Raw genomic sequence first — 22,893 nt, 5'->3', positions numbered from 1 at the left:
TTGTTTATTTTCTCTGGTAAATTTCATCTTTTAGAATGTTGTTTTAGATACAGTCTTTCCATAGAAGCACACACATAAACTCCTGAAGAGTTTGAACTTAAACTACTGCTATAAAACTAGGTTCTTATTGGCCTTCAATTTATCTAACTTTTATCTTACAGAGTGTGGGCTTATTTACTAGCATCAACCAAAGGAAGCTGGAGTAGCATCCCCTATACTACGTACCTTTGGGACTTTCCTGTATAATGTTGACATTCAGTCTCAAGCAACCTGACAATAAAATGATCCATTTATCCAACACAAGCCAGCAGAGGAGGAGATGCTGCATCTTTTCACTCTGTCTCCCACTCCCAGAGCCAGTCCAATGCTTCCTCTGGGCCAAACACATGCACACATAAAGCACTTCATCAACAATTTTTCCTGTTTTCTGTTAAATTGGGTTTACTCTTCTTGTGTGAATTTCCCCCTAGATACTTTTTCCAAATAGCACAGAAAGTATTTGAGGTGAACTAAAACTTTTAATAGTAAACTTTGTGGTTATAAAGCCCTAGGACTAAGAAAAACTTATCAACAGACTCATAGACATAGAATACAAACTTGTGGTTGCCAAGGGGGCAGGGGGTGGGAAGGGACAGGCTTGGATTTCAAAATGTAGAATAGATAAACAAGATTATACTGTACAGGACAGGGAAATATATACAAGATCTTATGGTAGCTCACAGCAAAAAAAATGTGACAATGAATATATATATGTTCATGTATAACTGAAAAATTGTTCTCTACACTGGAATTTGACACAACATTGTAAAATGACTATAACTCAATTAAAAAAATGTTAAAAAAAAAAAAAGAACTTATCAACAGATAAAAATGAATAGCTTTACCATTATATAGACGGGACTACTGAGGAGTTTAGGAGAAATTGCTGATGCTTAAAAAACTGTGTGTGTGTGTACATATATATATATATGAATATAAAATATGTATATAAAAAAGAATATAAAATATGTATATAAAAAAGAGAAATTGCTGTTGCTTAAAAAACTGTGTGTGTATATATGTATATATATATATGCCTATATCTTAAAATCCAACTTTTCAAAGGGGCACTGTTATCTATTTAAGGATTTTTATAAAGCCCTTGGCATCTACTCTTACAAACCAATTATTTTAATCACCAAAATTATTGACTAAAATTTTTGCTTTCTTAATTTTAACCCTCACAATCCTGTTTACCTTTTAAAAAGCACAAAAAAACAATTGTCTTTTTACCTAAATAGTCTATGACCATTATGGTTGCTTACTTAGATTTCCTTTTTTCAAACTGAAAATAAATTATTCCCTGTTGGGCCATGTTTTGTTGCCACTGTAAAATTCTAGAATGACCAGACATATTTGAAAGACTGGAAAATTCTGACTGTATGACATTATTATAGATAATAGTGTAATTATCTGAGAAGAATCCAAAGTACCAGTGTCCCTAAAATATCTTTTTATCAACTTGTCAAGGTACCAAAAGACTCCATCATCCTTCTCTTTTAAAGCCTTCATTTTCTTGAATGCTCTTATTAAAATAAAAATATGTTACTGATAGGCTGCTAACATATATGTCAATGACAAAAGTAGTATTCTAACTAAGAAAAAATGAGACCTCGGCAGGAAGATTTTGGATGGGAAATGGTGGCAGAAAGGCTGTCAGGAAAGCATGCAATGCTCAGTGAAAAACCCTGCTCAGCTGTAGATGGTATGACGGCTGGGTCTCACATCAGTTAGCAATCTTTCAATTGCAATATTCAGAAAATCCAGTAGAAAATGTCTAAAACAAAAAGGGAATTTATTGGCTCTCATGACCTGTGTGCCACTTATCAATTTATTGCCACTCAGCTCCAAATTCATCTTTCAGTTTCTTTTAGTATTTTTCTCCTTTAAAGTGAGACTTACATGAAGCCTTCTCAGGGCACTGGAGGGACCTTGCAGGAGGATAGGCTGTCCTGCATTGTCTGGCTGCTGCTCAGTGGGCCAGCAGTGTGGGTGTAAGAAAATCTGGTCAATCTCTGCCCCAGTCATGTGCCCAAAGCATAGTCTCTTGGTAACCTTGTAGCCTTGGCGTGGCACTAACCTTCCTGCTGTGCCCTTGATGTGGAAATTAGCACTCCAAAGGCTTCCTGACTGAATCAGTGCCCCATATCCATTTGCAGGTCCTTGTGCAATCTGCCTGTGCCTCAGAGGATTTCCAAGAAGACATCCACTCCTCCTTCTGTAAGCCCTGCATGCTTTGGCTGGGGCCCAGAGGGTTTCCACCCCTTACCATTGCTGATTACTCGCTCCCCGTTGTACTCCACAAAATTGTTTCCTGCTTGCTCAGCAACTGCAGAACAGCTCCAGTCTGGAAAACCCAGTTCATGTCTGAGTTATCCGATAGGCCAAACTATGCTCTCTCCAAGAAGGTCTGAACCCCAGCCTTGGGAAGCAGGACCCCTCCAAAGTTCATCCTTCCTTGGGTATCCTTTCTCAGCCCCGAGGGTACCATATACAATTTGCTTATGTCTTATAGTTACTCTTTTAATACAGCTTAATAATTTTTATATTAAATGCCCCATGTTTATCTCTCTAGGTAGTTTCTGTCTCCTGACTGGACTCAAACTGATACACTGAATCAGGGTTCAAAAATTACTACCAGGATCAATCTCTTGACTGTGCTTCCTTTCAATTGTCTCTACCTCATGCAGGCTCCCTCTATGTGGCTCACATATTTTTATATCATCAAATATATTTAAGAGCCAAAGCTTCTTTTTTCCCAGAAGCTCCACCTGCTCTTCCCTTGGTTTGGGTTTTGCCTGCACATCCCTGATCCTCTTTACTGTGACCACTTGAGATTCTCAGTTTCCTGCTATGTACTTCCCTGGACTCAGTCACTTCCCCATTCTAGGGTTTGTCTCTCATAACACCTTACTTCTGGTATCAGTTCTACATCAGTTATGAGTTTTGCTGTTCCAAATGACATAAACTCAGTTCAAACTGGCTTAAATCAATACAGGGAATTTACTGACTCATGAAACTGAAAAATCCACAAGTGAGCCTGGCTTCATGTGCAGCTTGATTGAGAGCTCAGATTATAACACCGAGCCCCCTCTGTGTTACTTCAATTCTTAGGCTGACTTTTCTTGTGAGCATGATGGATAGGACAGTTCCAGTCATCAGATCTTTACATTACTAAATTCAGTTAAAGAGTCAAAGCTTCTCTTGTCTCTCAAAGCTTTATCTACTCTTGGGGAGTGTATATCCCAATGGGTTGTTGTGATGGTTAAGTGGGATAATTTTTTCTATGTTAATGATTGCTATTATTATTCCATTAACTCTGTCCATTAATTCTTGTCCATCTCTGTACCAAGCACTGTGGTCAAGTGGATAGAATATTTGGATTATCTTAGGGTCCTCTTTTAGACCTAGAGGTGAAGATGTTCAATCCCATACAAATGATATATTTGACAATGAAGATACATAAATTCCCTAAAGGAACAATAGAGTATTTTTTTGCCAGAAATAAGAGGGAAAAGCTGGGAAGGCAATTGTGATGGTTCATTTTATGTAGCAACAGGTCTGGACCATGGGGTGCTTAGATATTTCGTCAAACATTATTCTGGGTATGTCTGTGAGTGTTTTTGGATGAAATTAACACAATTAACATTTGGACTAAATGGAGCAGATTGCCCTTCCTTATGTGGGTGAGTCTCATCCAATCAATTGAAGGCCTGAATAGAAAAAAAGGGATGACCCTCACATGAGTAAAAGGGAGTATCTTTTGCTTGACTGATGATCTGGTACATCAATCTTTTCCTGTGTTTAGACTTGAACTGAAACACTGGCTCTTATGGAGTCTTGAGCCTACCAGCTTTGGGGTTGAACTACACCACTGGCTCTCCTGGGTCTCCAGGTTGCCAACTGCAAATCTTGTGATTATCAGCCTCCATAATCACATGAGCCAAATTCCTTACACTAAATCTCAGTATCTGTCTGTCTGTCTGTCTATCTATCTATCTATCTATCTCCTGTTGGAAAGAAAGAAAGGAGATAAGATGGGCAGGGGTAAGAATGGAGGAAGACATGCGAAATGGAGGAAAGTTGAGGAAGAAGCAACTTCCCATTTCATAACAGAGTTTTGCCTTGGGCTGTGTGATATCATCTGAATGATATATATACATATCTCTCTCATATATATTTGGTCTTAGTCCATGATCCCTGGATCACAGCTGCCATAACCCTTGTAATTTCTTGAGTGGTAAGAGCAATGGGAGCATCTATTGTTATAATATTTGATCTCTTGTCCTCAGTTCCTGAAAACACTTCAGAGCCATAAATGTGAAATGGGTATCTTATTATCCATGACAAGACCCTTTCCACCACAACAGAGTTTATGTTAAGGAGGTGACTTTTGGAAATTCCTTAAAAATGTAGGTGGGGGTAGTTATGAGGGTACCAACCTTAAATGGAGGATTGGAACTTCAGTCCCACCACCTGATTTCCGGGGAGGGGCTGGGTTGAATCAATCAATGATGGGTAGTGATTTAATCAACCATGCCTATATAATGAAGCCTTTAAAACCCCAGAGGAGGGGTTTTGGAGAGCCTCCAGGTTGGTGAACCAAAATACTTTTACATGCCACCAGTCAGGCCTCAAACCCGACTAAGACAGAAGTTCCTTTGTTAAGAAACTCACCCTATGTATCTCTTTATGGGGTTGTTAATTTGTATCTTTTATCCTTTGTGTAAACTGTAGTAAAGTCACTAGATAGTGAATAAACTAGTTCCCTGAATGCGGTGCTATGCTCAAGTAAATTAATGGAACCCAAGGAGGGGGTTGTGGGAACCTCAGATTTATAGACAGTCAAAACCATTGGTAATGACCTAGGCTTGTGATTGGTGTCTGAAGTGGAGGACAGTCATGTGGGAATGATCTCTTAACCTGTGGAGTCTAATAGTATGTTTGATTAGACAGTGAAATAATTAAGTTGAATTGTAGAACACCCAGCTGGTGTCTGAGGATTTCTTGGTGGTGTGGGCAAAACCCCCTCGCATTAGATTCCCGACGTAAGTGAGATCGTGCAGTATTTGTCTTTCTCTGTCTGACTTATTTTATTTAGCATAATTCCCTCAAGGTCCATCCGTGTTGCAATTGGCAGAGTTTCCTTCTTTTTATGGCTGAATAATATTTCATTGTCTTTTCATATATATATATATATTTTATTGTAGTCAGTTTACAATATTGTGTCAGTTTCTGGTGTGCAGCATAATGCTTCAGTCATACATGAACATACATATATTTGTTTTCATATTTTTTACACCATAAGTTACTAAAAGATATTGAATATAGTTCCCTGTGCTATATAGTATGAATTTGTTGTTTATCTATTTTATATATATTAGTTAGCAAATAATATTTCATTGTGTTTGCATTTTCTTTATCCATTCATCTGTTGATGGATACTTAGGTGGTTACCATGTCTTGCCTATTGTATGTAATATGCAATGAACATGGAAGTGCAGATGCCTTTTTAAGATAGTGATTTCTTTTCCTTCAGGTAGATACCCAGAAGGGGAATTGCTGGATTGTAAGGTAGTTCTATTTTTAATATTTGAGAAATGTCCATATTGTTTTCCATAGGGACTGCACCAATTTACATTTTCACCAAAAATATACAAAGGTTCCCTTTTCTCTACGTCCTTGCCAACACATGTCATCCCTTGTCTTTTTGGTAGTAGCCATTCTAACAGGCATAAGGTGATATCTTATCATGTTTTTGATTTGCATTTCCCTGATGATTAGTGATGTTGAGCACCTTTTCATTTATCTGTTGACCAGTTGTATGTCTTCTTTTGAAAAAAAAAAAACTATTCAGTTCCTCTGCACATTTTTTAATCAGATTGTTCGGGGTTATTTTGCTATTGAGTTATATGAATTCTTTTTATATTTTGGATGTTAACCTCTTATCAGGTATATGGTTTATAGATATTTTCTCCCATTCCATAGGTTGTCTTTTCATTCTGTTCCTGGTTTCCTTTGCTGTGCAGAGTCTTTTAGTTTGATGTAGTCCCTCTTGTTTATTTTTGCTTTTGTTGACTTTCCTTTTGATATTAAATCCCAAAAAAATCATTGCCAAGACCAATGTCAAAAAGCATAGCCCTATGTTCTTCTAGAAGTTTTATGGTTTCAGGTCTTACTGAAAGTAAGCTAAAGTTTTAGAGTAAGTAAGTAAAGTTTTATAATCTGACGTCTTTAATCCTGTTTGAGTTGATTTTTGTGTATGGTGTCAGACAGTAGCACACTCTCATTCTTTGGTAAATGGCTGTGCAGTTTTCCCAACACCATTTATTCAAGAGACCGTCCTCTCCCCATTGTATATTTTTGGCTCCTTTGTTATAAATTGACCATGTATACATGGATTTATTTCTGGGCTTCTGTCCTCTTCCACTTGATCTGTGTGTCTCTTTTAATGCCAATGCAGATAGGATTTTGATATGAAGAGATGTAGGAGATGATTCCCAGGGAAAAGCAGCATGAGCGAAAGAACAGGATTCAAAAATAATAGAACTTGTTCTGAGATGAGTGAATAAATCAATGTAGTTTATCATGGACTACATGTTTGTTTACCCCCTTAGTCGCAAATTCTTATGTTGAAACCCTAACCCCCAATGAGATGGTATTAAGACTTGTGATCTTTAGGAGGTAATTGTGTCCTGTGGGTGAAGTCTTTTTGAGAGATTAGTTTTCTTTTAAGAAGAGACATGCGAGAGCTTGCTTCCTTTCTCTGCTCTCTCCCATGTGAAGACACAGTGAGAAGATGGCCATCTCCAAGCCAGGAAGCAGGCTGTGGCCACACACTGAATCCACAGACATTTTTAATCTTGGACTTCCCAGCCTCCATAACTGGGAGAAATAAATGTTATGTGAGCCATCCAGTCTATGAGAATTTGTACAGCAGCCTGAAATGACTAAGAAGTATTTAAAGCATAGCCTTTAGTGAGGCAGTTTGAAATACAGTGAGATTGGAGAAATAGGGAAGAAGATTGTGGTCAACCTTAAGAGCCAAGCTAAGAATTTACATTTTTAAAAAAATGTACAGAGGAATGCATCAAATGTAAGTGTACAGCTCAGTGGATTATGACAAAGTTTACACACCAGTGAAACCACTACCCAGATCTCAAAATAGAACATGACCAACACATGAGAAGCCCCATTCATGCCCCTTCTCAAACACTGCACCTCTCTTTCTTCTTAAAGGAAACAACACTGACTTCTAACACATAGGTTAATGCTGCCTGTTTTTGAATTCTATATAAACGTCATTAGATAGTATGTAATATTTTGTATCTAAGTTCTTTCATTCAGTATTGCTGGTAAGATTATACATGTGGTTGAATGTATCTGTAGTTCATTTATTTTCATTGTTTTATAAATACTCCATCATATGAATATTCACACCACAATTTATTTATCAAAGTGACTTGTTTGTATGGAATTTGGGGGTTACGGGATGCGTAAGTATTCAGTTTTAGTAGTTTTGAGAATCAGCTTTCCAGAATAGCCCTATCTGTACACTTCCACCAGCAGTATCTGGGAGTTCTTATTGTTTCACAGCCTCTTCAACTCTTGGTATTTTCAGACTTTTAATTTTTAGCCTAGGAAATTTGGACTTAGTTTTGTATGCAATGTTGAGCCACTGAAGGATTTTGATTTGGAAAATGGTGTGAACAGGGGAGATGCATCTGGTATTGTTGCGTAGATTAGAGTGTGAGAAAGACTTGGGGAGGGACGCCAGTTGGGATGCTGTTGTAATGATTTCATAAAAATAATGTGGAAACAAAGTAGAGTATTAAAAGAAGGGCTAAAAAGGAAGAAACAAGAGCTATTACCCCCATAGTCTGTGCCTATAAATACAAGATCTGGCAATTAACTTGTGGGGATAAAGAAAGCAAGAATAGTTGAAGATGAGCACATTCTTGAGCTTAAGTGACTGACAGAGTGGTAGAGTCTTAACCAAGTTAAGAAGACTTGGGAGAAAATTCTCTTTTGAGGAAATTGTTTTCCCTTAAATTTAATCAATTACTTTAACTATTTTACCAAACTCTTAGTTTGAATTTGTGATAGTCTTTTGCTCTAGCACTGCTTTCTCATCAATACTGTTGAAGATCATTCTCAGTAGAAGCTGGATCTGTCAGGGAAGAAAGAACAAAGGCTAAACTGGAATAGTTAAATTGAGCACCTCTCAGTGAACTCAGTATCCAGAGAAAGCAATAGAAGATTTTCTGTTATCCAAACCTGGCAGCTTTGGTGTAAGGAGTGACGGTAGTTAGGAGAATGACGGGTCTGGGACTTCTGGGAAGCCCAAGTCCACATACCTCCTAAGGTAGGAGCTACTCTGTGTGCTCAATTCCACCACTACTCTTTCTTTTTCTCTAGACGGTTTTTTTTTTTTTTTGTACCACTGACAATGGCTTCTTCCATTTTTGCAATAAATTATTTGTGTAACCAGGTATCCACAGGGGTATGGTAAACATACAGATGCTCCTGGACCAGCGCTCCCTCTGCATTCACTTGTCCTGGTATTGAGGTATTTTAATTTTTGAGACTGTTTGCTTGGCTAAGGTTTCAGGTATTGCTGGGTTTCCCTATCCGTACGAGTTCTTACTGAACAGATCTCATGGGCTGTTTGTATGTTTTAGCATAGCCTTTTTGGTAGAGGCTTTAGTTTAGTATTTTATCTATCATTGCATCCAAAAGCATAAGACAGCTCATTAAGCTTGTTTTTTTTTTGTTTCCTCCAATGAAATCACTTTGACAAAGGTTTTGTTTTAAATTTGTACTTTCCTGATCTTGGTAGCTTACCATGGGGCACTAACTAGAAACAGAAGTAATAGTACCTTGTATTTCTAGACCACTTTAGAATTTACAAGGCACATTTACATCTGTTTTACATCCATTTACTTTCCCCATCACCCCGTGAGTGAGGTGTTATTACTCTCATTTTTCAGATGAAGAAACACAGGCTCAAGGACATAAGTAGTGTCATAGTCAGGACTTCAAATTAGATCATCTCATGCTAGATTCAATGCCTCTGATCATTAATTTTGTATGTCAACATGAGCCACAGGATGCACAGATATCTGGTTAAACTTTATTTCTGGGTGTGTCTATGAGAGTGTTTCCAGAAGAGACTAGCACTTAAGTTGATAGACTGATTGAAGCAGAGTGCCCTCTCCCAACGTGAATGGGCCTCATTTAACCTGTCCAGGGCCTGAGTAGATCAAAATGATGGAGCAAGGGCATATTCTGTCTCTCTGCCTGACTGTTATAGTTGAGACATCAGTCTTCTGCCCTTTGAATTTACACCATCATTGCTCCTGGTTCTCAGGCCTTTAGACTCAGACTGGAATTTATGCCACTCTCTTTCCTGGGTCTCCAGTTTGCAGACTGCATGTACTATGACTTCTCAGCCTCTATAATCGTGTGAGTCTGCTCCTTATAATACATCTCATCCTTTTATTGGTTCAATTTCTCTGGAGAACCGTGACTAATACAATGGCCTTTTTGCAGTGCCTCTGCCCTGATCACCTTTTGCATCTACTATAGAATTTCTTGTTATCCCTCAAGTTTTAATCAGGAACTATGTTCTTGCCAGGTGACGATTATCTGTATATTGAGCACAGATACTTTAGCATTAGACAACACCAACAATTCTCAAAATTATCTCGTTAAATCAGTGTCTGGAACCAGCTTATATTCAGGAATCAGTCTTATGGCATAAGATTTACCTTTTCTCCTTTTCTGTTTTGCTTTAACCAATATCACCACTGTGCACGAACACGATTCAGTGAATAACCAATAAGCTTTTATTGCAGGCTTATTTTACATTTGACATCTTTGTGGCACTGATAAAAGCTGTGAACTACAGCCTGACCATATTGTCAAAAAGTTGGTTTTCATAGTCTAAGAATTTAGTCAATGCATATGTAATATTTTTCTTGAGAGAAATAAAATTATTTTTCTGGGTATAACATAGATCATCAATATGCATGGATTTTTGAAGAGATAGGCCATTGGCAAATGTGTTACAGAAAATCCTCATCCAAAACAAAACTAAGAAATAAGTGGCAACTCTTCTATTAGTTTAACATTAAATATCACTCAGCACACAAATAAAAGACTGAAATGCAGGTGAGAACAGATGAAATGTTAGTTGATTTATTAGCAGCATGCAACTCAATCATGCAGTGGAGTCTACTGACTAAGATCAATGTAATGGAAAACACAACTCTCTTGAGTGCTGTTCTAGGCTCTTCTGGTGAAGAGATATTTTTAGTCAACACTATGAAATTCAGGGAACAGTGAAAGGTAATGAGGTATTCTTCACAGAGCAGTGTACCATGTCCATTCTATCACTGAAAGAATAATGACATGAGTCAGAAAAGCTGAACACACACACATCTGAATTTCTGAGAAATGATGTGGGTATACAATTTTTTAATTTTTTGGATATTTTGTTAATGTTTACTTCCTGGCTAACCTGTGAGCATCTCCATATTCAACCAGATTTATGAACATAGTTAAACTTCCCTCCTTCCATGGGGATTGGAGAATGATCCAGACAACATGAACAAAGTTGGAGGGAGGGATTTATTAATTAGGTTCCAGGATGACAAGGAGCAGACAATTCTTACTCAAGACATGAGAATGCTGTGAGCCAAAGGGATTGGCAAATATACCTTTAAATGTGTAGAAGTCAGAGGAAAGAAAGAACGTTAGATTTGCAGGGCCAACATTTTTCAGCTAAAAAGTAAGATAGGAAAAATCAAGAGCCACTTAGGAATAAACAGGTGTTTCCTTGATGATTTCCTCATTTGGCATTGCTAGGGGATGAGATGACCGAGGTTTTTCTTTATGGAACAGTGGGCACATGATGAGTGGAAAGGGTCAAGCTGGTTAAAAGGGCCAAGAGCTGAGCAGATGATTATTGATTATTCTTCTCTACAATAGGCTTTACCAGGTATTCTGTCGTTAGACACAATTTAAAATATATAACAGCAAAAAAGTAACAAACATAGTCAATTATTTAGTTTTTCCGAAGGATTCTAAATAATGTTTGTCTAACTTTTAAAAACTGAACTGACTAATCTTGGAATTCCATTAGTAATACAGAGCCACAGACTCAGAAAGGGTTGAAAAAATTCAAACTTACTTAACGGCTCTTGATAGAGGGATCCTTTCTATAATGGTCAGGTTGAGTGACAGTCTACTGTTTGGCTCTCTGTTGACAGGGTACATACTACTTTGTGAGGCACTCATTTCCTTTGTGTACAGCCTTATATTTGTAACTTTTTTTTGGCTGCCTAGACAAATTTTCTGACTTCTAGCAGCATTTTGATTTCTGTTTGTGAAAAACTCTCTTCTCTATCAGATGCACTCTAGCAGAACAGCTACTCATGGTCCTGACCCCACCCTAAATAGGATACCAACATGGCCCACGGTAGTCATTCTCTTCCTTGAATTTGAATCTTGAGCACAGTGACAAATATTTAACATTGTTGCACTTCCAGCGGTGGTACCTTGACCAGACTATTTTTTCCCCTGAGACTGACTGTATTTCCTGCTTTCTCATTCTCTGAATGAATCTGCCCTGTTTTTTCTTGTTTCCAAAACCTATTCTCCAGCTTCCTGTCAATTCTGTGTATGATAATCAACTGGGGAGCCCATTAAAAAGTGAAGATTTCCAGACCTTACCCCTTCAATTTAGTAATATGGGATGTAAGTACAGGAAACTAAATTTATAACACACTTCAGGTGACACTGATGCAGTCACACTACGGGCCGACTTTTAGGGACCATTGTTTAGACAATATAACTCAAATGTAAATTCTTACTTTAATAGAAAATTTCTGAAAGTGGAAAGGGCTTACTGACCAGTTCACTAAATGAATGAATCTCAGTTCATTCATTCATTCAGTAATTCAACAGATACTGAGCATCTGTACTGTGTCAGGCACCATGGTGAACCTTGGGATACACAGTATCTTTTAAGATTATGTGAGATTTACTATTTGTAGGCACTGAGGCACTGAAAAGGGAGCAAGGAGCACTTATGTGGATTTCTAGATCTATATGCGATACATATCATCAATAATCTTCACAAGGAATGGACAAGCACTTATTTCTCTATTTCTACCTGACCCATATTCCTCAAAAAATGTAACGATGTAGATTTTTAATTCCAAGTATGTTCCTTTGTGTATGTAAAAAATATTCTAGGTAAAACAAGAAATCTCAGCTCTGATTAATTTATCTTGGACATAATTATAACTTGCAACCATATCCATTTTCTGCCAGGTTTAATAAACAATATTTTCTTCTTTTACTGTTTTACTGAATTGCCTCATAGTTAATACATAATGTACAGTTAAAAACAACTGTCGTCGAACAGGATATGAAAATGTTCAGAGGCTCCTTCTTTTAGCTAACAACAAAAATAACTTACATAAATGCTTGCTGTTAAATTAAGATCAGATTTTGTATACTATTTTAGAGGGTATTTTATAATTCTAAATCAATGGTCTGAAGTACATTTTGAAAACTTATATTCCTTCTCATAAGTTTTTGCTGACCTCTAAAATTTCTCATCATAAGTTTAAATAGTTGTGAAATACATACTTTACAGAAAATTGTGGACATTAACATAAAAATTTCATCACTCTTTGAAATGTGTTCATTTTGATTCCCACTATAATCCATATAAAAATTCTTGAAGAGTCAGAAGTTCTTCATTTATTTTTTCTCTCTGAAATTCTACTTGTGTATCACTTTTCCAATAGAATTTTATTCTGATTTAATATATTTTTTCTTCCTGAAACTCTTTTAGTGATCACTTTTCCTTTTATATATATATAAATATATATAAATATATATGTACATTGAAAAGTAATTAAAAAATTTGTGACCGAAAGACTTCAAGTATTAAAATTTATTCTAAATTGGATTTTTACTATACTTTTAATACAAAATTAACCTAAACAGCATAAATAATTGTACATTTAGATAATAAACAAAAAGATAAAATTTATTAGAAATGTGTCCATTATTCAGATGGTAGGGTGATTTTTTTGCTCAGTAAATAAATGTATATATGAATGGATTCATATTCCTTATTGTTAGAATGAGACAAAGCACAGTATCAACCTATTCTATTTTTGCTTTTATGGATATAAGATCTGAGAAAACATATTCCCATAAATAAGTAGATAAGAATGTAGAGTTTTGTTTTAGCAATGTCACTCAAACATTTGAATTCCTTCCAAGTTATATGCCAAAATCACATAGTTAGCTATCATCAAAAATTATTTTTAATGATCTACCAGCTGTCATTTTAATTAGGTCTTATTTCAGTTTTGTTAAAGGTGAAGAATCGAAGCCAATTCCAGATTTTATGACTCAGTTATTAGTCATTTACTTTCTCAACACCAACATTAGTATTTCAAATTGTCCTATTGTTTAGAAAATCTGGAAATTTTTGCACTCAGGATCAATGTACCACAGTAATATGGTAAAATGGATGATAGGCACACCTTTCTTTTTTAAAATGAACAACTGTCATGCATAGTCTCAGGCAATCAAATTTTGGAAAGAGTACATGTGAAGCATTGGATCTGGAAATTATTTCCTTAAAATTATTTCCCCCCAAGCACACATATCCCAGTTTGAAATCTGTTGGTCTAAGCATGTCTCCTTTTAAAGACAGTTAATGGTTATTTAACATTATGTGAACATAGATTTGTCTACATTGGAACAAACAGACCTTTGGTGGATTGTACATCACAAAATAGCTGCAAAAGATCCCCTGCCCCGTATGCTCTTCTTACAATGTAACATTGACATTCCTGGCATTGAGAAGTGGGGATCTATTTTCCCTTCCTTTGGATTTTAGAGGAATTGTGACTATGGAGGTATAACACTATGTGATTTCTGAAGCCAGGTTATAAAGTGATAAAGCTTCTGCCTGTCCACTTAGGATGCTTACTTTTAAAACCCAGCTGCTATACTGTGAGGAAGCTAGGACACATGGAATGGCTGTAAATAGGTATTTCAGCTGACAGCCTCATCCCAGGTCCCAGACAACAGCCAGCATCAGCTGCCACCTGTGAGCTTGAGGAAGCCTTTGAAATTACTCTGGATTCAGCCACCCTAGTCTTCTGAATATAACTCCATGAGAGACACTGAGCAAGAACCCCAGAACTAAGGGAGTGAATAATAAAATTATCACCATTGCCTTAAATCATTATGTTTTAGGATATTCATTATGTAGTAATTATAATCAGAACAAGACTAGTATATACAATAGCCAAGACATGGAAGCAACCTAAATGTCCATCAACAGATGACTGGATAAAGAAGTTGTGGTATATTTATACAGTGGAATACTACTCATCCATAAAAAAGAATAAAATAATGCCATTTGCAGCAACATAGATGGACCTAGACATCTTCATTCTAAGTGAAGTAAGCCAGAAAGAGAGAGAAAAATACTGTATAATATCACTCATTTGTGGAATTAAAAAAGAAAAAAGAAAAAAAAAAGGACGCTATGAACTTATCTATATAACGGAAAAAGACTTGCAGACATAGTAAACAATCTTACGGTTACCGGGGAAAGTGGGTGGGAAGGAATAAATTTGGGATTTGAGATTTGCAAATGTTAGCCACTGTGTATAAAAATAGATTAAACAAAAACAAGTTTATTTTGTATAGCACAGGGAACTGTATTCAATATCTTGTAATAAACTTTAATGAAAAAGAGTATGAAAACAAATACATGTATGTATATGCATGGCTGGGTTAGTGTGCTGTACACCAGAAGTTGACACATTGTAACTGACTGTACTTAAATAAGAAAAAAAGAACAGGACCGAACAGAATACTATAGTAACCAAAATAATTTGACATCCACTCAATTCAAATTGTATCATTTCACCTGATTTGGGCTAAAATTTATCTTTGCATATTATCAAAACCACAGAATATGTTAGTAGTGCATAGAGATTGCAAGGAATATATTAAACGGTTAATGTTTAATTTCATTAAAGAAAATGTATCTTGATTTTCATATGTTCCAATTTATTATTGATTTGAGTACTGCATATATATGAAATTACCAAAACTCCTTATTGTTTATTTTATTTACTTCTTAAAAATTTAATTATTCTTCCACAGTAATACTTATCCTTAAATTTAAAATCCAAACAGTGCTACAAGCCTAAAAACAAACAAACAAACAAACAAATAAATATAAACAAACCCCTGTCCCCTTCTCATTTTCTTCAAGCAAACATTTTCAGTCTTTTAGCTGTCTAGTCTGGTACTTACCTCCCAATTTCTGATACCATAATTTATTGCTAGTTCTGTGTATTTTTGTTTTTAATTTTTTTCAGTATCTATTAGCTTCCTTCCATAGAAACTTAGGATTATCTATTTTACACTGCCTCCTCAACCCTTGTTTCAATCCATACATATATTTTTCCTCCCATTCTCCCACTATAGTTACATCATGCATCTCTTTACAATTTAAATTTGGATTGTACTGTGATTACATTTCTTCCCTCCTCCTTTTCACAGGTTTTTATTATGTCATTTGGTTTGTTACCTGGGTTCTTTTGACTATTTTGGCCCCAAACTTTTCTTTCTCACAGAACTATGGAACAGCTTTCAATAAAGATCATTTCTCCCCGCCCCCTACCTTCCTTCCTGTCACTTTCCTTTTCCCTCTCTCTATTTCCTTCCCCCCGCCCCCGGTTCCTGGAGCCCACTCTCCTCCTGTATAAATCTGGATTCATTGCCTTCTAGGCCAGATACTCTAGGTGACATTCCAGGCTGTCATTGCTGGGAATTTTCTTCTTCTTTTCCCCTGTATTGAATTCCTCGTTTCTTGGATTGTGTGCCTTCAGCTTACTTCGCCTGTTTCTTTGTCTTGATGGAGCCCATTTTCTAGGATTTCTTTTTACAAAGGCTACATATAGGGTACGTTTTTTGAAGATCTTACACACTGAGAATATTTTAATACCACCTTTAATACCACCTATACGTTAAGGTATAGCTGAGCATAGAGTTTTAGATTAGAAATCACTTTCCCTAAGAATTTAGAAGGCATTGCTTTGCTGATTTCTGTTGATTTCTGTTGATTTGTTGTTAACAGTTTTTAAGTCTGAAGCTTCTTGGGTTTCTGATTTTATATATTTATATATATATTCCTGACCCTTTCTGATGATTTGCTGCTTGAATCTTTTGCTTCAGCTTTCTGAGCTCTGCTAATCAGGTTTTGCGAGTCCACGTCCTTTCCATCATAGAAAATTGTGTTTTTGTCTCATCAACCGTCCCTGCTGCCTCAATCTCTCTTCCATTTTCTTTGTCCTTGTGGTTTTATGTATTGTTTTTTCATTTACTTTTATTTTACTGGTATTTCAGGATTGAATGTATATGTTTAATCCATCAAGTTTAACTTGAACTCTGTCGCTTTTAAACATTTTTCACTTCAGAAGTTTGCTAATTCTGCCTTCTGTAAGTTATTTTTAAATTGTATGATTTTACAGCATTTATCTAATACATATATAACTATATGAAAAGTTAACTATTTATGTATATCTGTCTTTGTTGTTTCGTTCTTGATTCATTAGTACTGAAAGGGATAGAGAAGGTGTATCACTAAGTGTTCATTCAGTCAAACTAGGAAAACATGTAGGGAATTGGTTATGAAATTGGAGACTGAAGGAGTAAAGAGGGGAAGGTGAAGTCCCCCACCTACCACCTGTCTGGCTGGCAGAGCAGCAGAGGAAGTGGGGTTACCCAGAGCCCAGGATTGCTGTGCTTAGGAGTCTCATGAGGTTCTACTGTTGCTCCGCTGCTGTTGCAACTGTCACCAACCTTGGCAGGCAGCTAGGCGCCCTTACCCCTATGGATGCTGCAGGAGCCCGGGATCCCGCAGTCTCCTGCTACAGAGGCTGCAGCTGCTGCTGCTGCAGCCAGACCCCATGAACACTGGCTGCTGGGGCTGATGGGGCACCACCCCTGCCCTCGCTGTGGAATCGCACAGCCTGAGCAGGACCCCAGAGCCCACACTTGCCTCGCCCCTCTTGCTGATGCAGAAAAAAAGCCACACAGATTTTTCTCTCCCTCCTGCCTTTCAGTCCCCCAACAGTGCTTCTCTTTGGCAGAATCTCACTAGAAAGCAGCTGGCAAGGAAGTCTGTGAGATGTAGTTTACCGCCGTCCTGTGATACAGAGGAGATTCCAGAAGGCTGGGAATGATGCTCAGAGCCAGATGACAAATAGCCAGCCCAAAGGGTTGAAAGGGAAACTCAGTAACTGACGTGTGAATATTATCATTTTTCCGGGTAGGCATATCGATCTGGCACACCACATCCTCTGAGTGTGATACACATCTATAAATATATTGTATATACATATTTTTGATAGTCGGAAGCCTTTGAGAATAAAATGAAAACTGCTTGTAGCAAAGAGGTTTGATAATTCCCAACTGTGAAGAAAACTTTAATGATTATGATATTTCATTGATTATTTTGGCATTTCCAGAGTTTATGTTGTATATTGCTATTTTTGCTGACATTTTATAGAATTTGGAGTGAGTATACAAATTTAATAAGATGTTAAGTGAGACTTTTCCTGTTGTCTCAGATTTTCAGTTAAGGCCAAAAACTGAGTGCAAGAGATGTTAAATTCCTCACATTCTAAAGATTACTGTGAAGACAGCCAAAATTAGGTTTAGAAACTCCTGCAGGGCCAGCTAAGAGAGAGCAGGACTGGACCTACTGCCACCAGCCTGCCTCCTTCCTCCCACTTTTCTTTCCTGCACCTGACGAGAAAAAAACTACCGGACTCTTCCCCACCGCCCCCAACTTTTAGCTTGTCTAGTAAAGTGAAGATGATCTTTCAGGTGAATCTGGCTATTTTTGTTGCTAAAATTGAAGATGGAGAAATTCCTATTTGACTGGCCCGTATGTAATTGTGAAAAATAAATGGATGTCTGTCTCTCAGGTTCCCCTGCTCCTCCTGTCAGAGACGAGGAGTTCAGCTCTGCTCCCCAACTACGTGCTCCTGTTTTGAAAAGTCAAACGGGGGACACATTCATGACAGAATATAATATTCTTATTGACTTGTTCTTACACCTTCTAGGCAGAGCTGTTCAGAATAAAGGAACGTATGCTGTTAACAGTTGATGTCATATGATACTTGGATGGCATTTGGCCAGAGGACTCAAGAGTATCCAAATCCTTCCCTGTCTTGGCCGTTCTTCCCTGAGAAATCCTCAAAGAAAGTGTATGTGCGGGATACACTGGCCAGCAGAGCAAAGTGACATCACACTGTTACAACTGCTGGGACTTTACTCCTAAACTCAAAGCAGAACAAGTGGGAACTAACCAGAACTCCACAAAAGCTCCCTCATCTATATATACTGGGATGGTTTAAATGGCCTCGAAGCAAAGAAGGCCAAAAGTCTTGTTCTGACCATTTCTACCGCAGTAGCCAATCCACACTTGTATCTTACTCTCTCACGTGGTGAAGACTTCACTCACCAGTGCGAATGTTTGAGATATAAGGACAGCTGAAGACAGAGAGTCTGTCCCAATGACTTAACATTCCCTCCTGGGACTCTCTTGGGCTGTTGGTAAGCCTGCTGAGTCAGCTGTCCTGAGTCAGCTGCCTTGTGGAAGAGAAAGAGCAGATGAAGAGGAAAAGAAAGAGAAGGGAGAGAAGAGAGGGGACCAAGCTTTCCCCTGGGGAAAGTAGGTCCCAAGCTTAGCCTTGCTTCTTCATAGTCAGAGAATCCAGAAAGACAAAGAGGGAGGGAAGAGTTAGCCAGCCTTTTTCCTCCCTTATTACTATCATAACATCTTAGGAGAAAGAGAATTGAAAGGGTAAGACTTCACACAAGTGTGTGACCTCTACCTTAGTGAACAGTCCACTGCAATGCAGTTTAGAGATCAAAGTCTGCTCACCCAGATCACCAGTGGGTTGAGGTGGGCTTTGGGGGACAGCAGAAGTGAGTAAAACCTAGAACCTCAGACCATTGTGGCCAATGAGACCATTGTGCTGATGTCTGCCTTTGAAGTAGTCTCTATGGATAGTTTAAAAGTTTGAGGTTTCAGGTCCTCATGTTTTAGTGAAGAGCAAACCTTAATCATACCTGCTATGTAAAAATTTTACTGATGGCTCTGGAATTGACGTATCTCCTCATCTGCTAGGGCACTTTTTGTCTGTCTTGTTGATTCTTTATTGAAAGTATAAAGTATTTTCCAGACTTTTTTAATGTGTCTTTTCAGTTTGGCCCTGTCTGTTCAACTGGACAATGTGCTCCTTTGGGCAGCTGCCTGCCATTTACCTCTTTGTATTTCCAGGATCGAATACCATGTTTGGAATTGAGTAGGTACTCAATAAATGCTTGATCATGATGAAGTTGCCTAGTGTATGGAGGATATTATTTGGGTTCATTAGGGCTTTGCCAACACTTTTTAAAAATGAAAACTACTTTCAAATCTCTGTTTTGGAAATTTTTTTTAGTATTTCCCTTTCCTAAAAATTGACTTAGCATTTTCAATACAGCTTAATGGACTAAATTTATTTATTTATTTTTGCTTTTGCGCTATTCTTCTAGAAGACATTTATATGGGAAACATATTTGGCAGAAGATACATGTGAAGAGCTGTAGAGACAGAAGCCATGTCTTTAGAACTAAAGTGGTACCCCAGGGAAGAACAATAGAAAGCTGTTGCTTTGGAGTGACTCAGTGCAGGTGGTGGAAAGAGGAAGCTGGGATCAGTCCTAGAAGGATAGGTTGAATTGTTTTTCCATTTTCATTGTTCCCTTCTCCAGTACTCTCTCAAATCAAAATGATGAGTATGATGAGAAAATATAAATGGGAAAATTAATGAGAAGTGATTATTTTTCTTGCCAGTCAATGTGCTAAGTTATGAGCTATAAATCAGCTCATTTCATCTACACAGCTACTCTATAAAGTATGTAATGTTACTATCTGCAATTAATAAACTGAAAAACTGAGGCTCAGAGGATGTGAGCAGTTTGCCTAAATCCTACTGCCAGTCATGGCAGAGCCTTGATGCAAACACGCACCCTAGTCTGGCCCATGACCTTGACTGCCATGCCCTGCCGTCTCCTGAAGGCTAAGGAGTGTTCTTGGAAATAAAAACTAGGGAACCTTGGAGGACAGGGATGGCCTACTTCTCAGACAGCTTTGGGGAAGTTACCCAAACCATAAGAAATCTGAGCTGCACATTCTATGAAAGTGGCAGTCAGGTCAACTAGGGGCTTAGAGTTTTGGACTGACACCTTCACTGAGGTTTACAAGTAACTGAGAGACACTTTGGTTTGAACTTTGAGATTGACATGTTTTGCTTACTGTTCTGCATGATAGTCCTTTTCTGCTGAAAAGAATGATTTACTTGTATAAGAGAATGACCTGTGATTGGCTTATTGTCAGAAACAAATAAAAAAAGTTATAATAAACCAAGACAGGTTATTTTGAAGGTGGTGAAAACCTGGAATGAGGTGCAATATTAGCTTTTTTGTATATGTATATAAATTCATTTACCCTGTCTTGAGCATCCGTTTTTGTGTATTTTTTTGGAATAATGAATGGAGTTATTTTAACTGAGTGCTAATGTGGTGAGTGCCAGGTGAAAAATTCAATTGAAATGCTGTCACAAGGTCCTTTTGTTTTACTGACAAGAGGTGTCATGTTCTGTTGAATCCTGATACATGGAGTGTGAACTGATAAATAGTTCGGAGATGAAATTGTCAGTCACCATTATCAAACTCAAGCAATTATCTTTTCTGGTGGCTTGCACTGCCATGAAATTCAAATCCTGGAGTGTGGAAGCAAGGAAAAGGAAAACAACAATATGGCTGTGACCATAAATTGAAAAAGTGCTTAGGTTAGAAAAATAAGATTCCAAAGGGGCTTAAATATAGGAGAGGAAATTTGCTGCTACTTCCAAGACTGATAGGGAAGGAAGCCAGGAGGAGGAGGAGATCAGAGGTGGATCTACCTTGAAGTTCAGGAAACTTAATCTTTAGGATCTCTTCCAAGATGGACACCATTTCAGTGAATGCAGTGCATTCACATGGCCATATACTTTGGTAAAATTTGTGCAAGCTGTGTAATAGCATCGACTAAGTCTGCTGTCTTTTTCCACTCTGACTTCCCTTCCATTACGTTTCTACTTCTTGTGGGTGGTTTTGGAGTGACCCCACACATTGTTTGAGGTCTAGCTAAGGAAATCTGAGTGGAGAATATGTTTTGTTTTAGTTTAATGGAATATATTTATGTGATCCACACCATTACTTCCCATATATTTAAATTACTGTTTCCTCATTCTGGCATAGGGATAGCTTCCAGAAATATTCATAGTGTCCACTCTGCCAACTTGATTGATGTTGTGATTCACAGACATGTGACCAAAGTGATATGAATATGCTTAAGTTACCTAGCATCTGAACTATGTGTGTAGTGGAATGAAACAAGATTTAAAATATATAGAGCCAGAACCAGTCTGTAGAAAATTTTTCTAGTCATCAGAGATGTAAAACTGTATTTGGAGGATTTGATTTCTTTCAATGGTCTCACCTGTCAGGAGTATAGTTAATAATACAGTGTGTAAATTAATCATATGTGTTTTACTTTTTTCTGGTGGACATTGTGTGAAAGAGAATTTGTCAGAACTTCTGTAAGGCAAATCTGTAGTAGTTCTGCAAATATTGATTATATCTATAATAGCCATAGACAAAAGGAACTTGAGAAGAGAGCATGTCAGTTATTTACTATCATATAACAAACCTCCCAAAACTTACCGGCTTACAACAAAAATCATTGTTCTGTGGTTGGCAATTTAGCCTGAGCCTTTCTGAGATGGCTCATTTTGCTCTGTATGGTGTTTGCTGGACATGAGCATAAACAAGTCTAGGATCTCAATTGGGGTGGCCAGTGCTTTTTTTTTTTTTTCCCCTTCTCCTTGAGGGTATTGCATCCTCTATAAAGCAACCAAGATTTGTTCACATTCACAGAGTGAGAGCATAAGCAAGGTCTCTTGAGGCCCAGGCTCATAACTTACACATTGTCATCAGTGCTGTATTCTGTTAATCAAAGAAAGTCACTAGGCCAGCCCAGATTCCAGGACTGGGGAAATAGACACCACCTCATTATGGGAGTTGCTGCAAATAATTTATTGTCACTTTTTGTACTCTGCCATATAGGATTTTCCAAATTGACAAAAATCTTAAACATTTACATAACAGTACTACATTGTGAATCTGAAAGAAATTAATGAATTATCAATAATAAAAATATTAGAGTCAACAGTGCTGAATCACCATCCTATTCTCCCTCTATAAAATGATATTGGAAAGTTATTGTCATATGAATAGCCAATCAAAGAGTATGGAGCCAAAAAAATGTGGGCTTGGAGAGAAGGATCATTCATTATAGTGTCTTTGAGATCAAGTTAAATTTACATTTGGTTTATATAAATAACCCCGATGTCACTACTGTGCTTTGGAGCTTATAGGGCCTTGGTTTGGATAAGATAACATTACTTAACAGTTGAGAGAGTTTGGGAAAGTTATGTATTCTTTCATCTGATTGAAATGATGATAGTCATTTTCTGCTGAAGAGAGTGATTTACTTATATAAGAGAATGACCTGTGATTGGCTTACTGTCAGAAACAAATTTTGTAAAAAATATAGTAAACCAAGACAAGTTATTCTGAAGGCGATGAAGACCTGGAATCAGGTGCAGTATTAGCTTTTTTGTGCATGTGTATAATTTTA

General features: G+C 37.4%; 1 long non-coding RNA gene across 4 annotated transcripts in view; it reads left to right on the top strand.

The window, feature by feature from the left end:
- Nucleotides 1-22,893, top strand: part of LOC123619270 (uncharacterized) — a 243,719-nt gene that overhangs the window by 17,125 nt on the left and 203,701 nt on the right. Inside the window, exon 3 of one of the 4 annotated variants that reach the window (XR_006727829.2) lies at nt 2,199-2,259. The exons of the other annotated variants lie outside the window; for them this stretch is intronic. This is a non-coding gene — a long non-coding RNA (uncharacterized LOC123619270). The remainder of the gene's footprint in view (nt 1-2,198; nt 2,260-22,893) is intronic. 4 annotated transcript variants of the gene reach the window in all.

Source organism: Camelus bactrianus, chromosome 13 (genome assembly GCF_048773025.1).
Source record: "Camelus bactrianus isolate YW-2024 breed Bactrian camel chromosome 13, ASM4877302v1, whole genome shotgun sequence".
In the NCBI taxonomy this organism is placed as follows: Eukaryota; Metazoa; Chordata; class Mammalia; order Artiodactyla; family Camelidae; genus Camelus; species Camelus bactrianus.
Note: the sequence above shows the minus strand (reverse complement) of the source record. Positions and strands in the feature narration are given on the sequence as shown.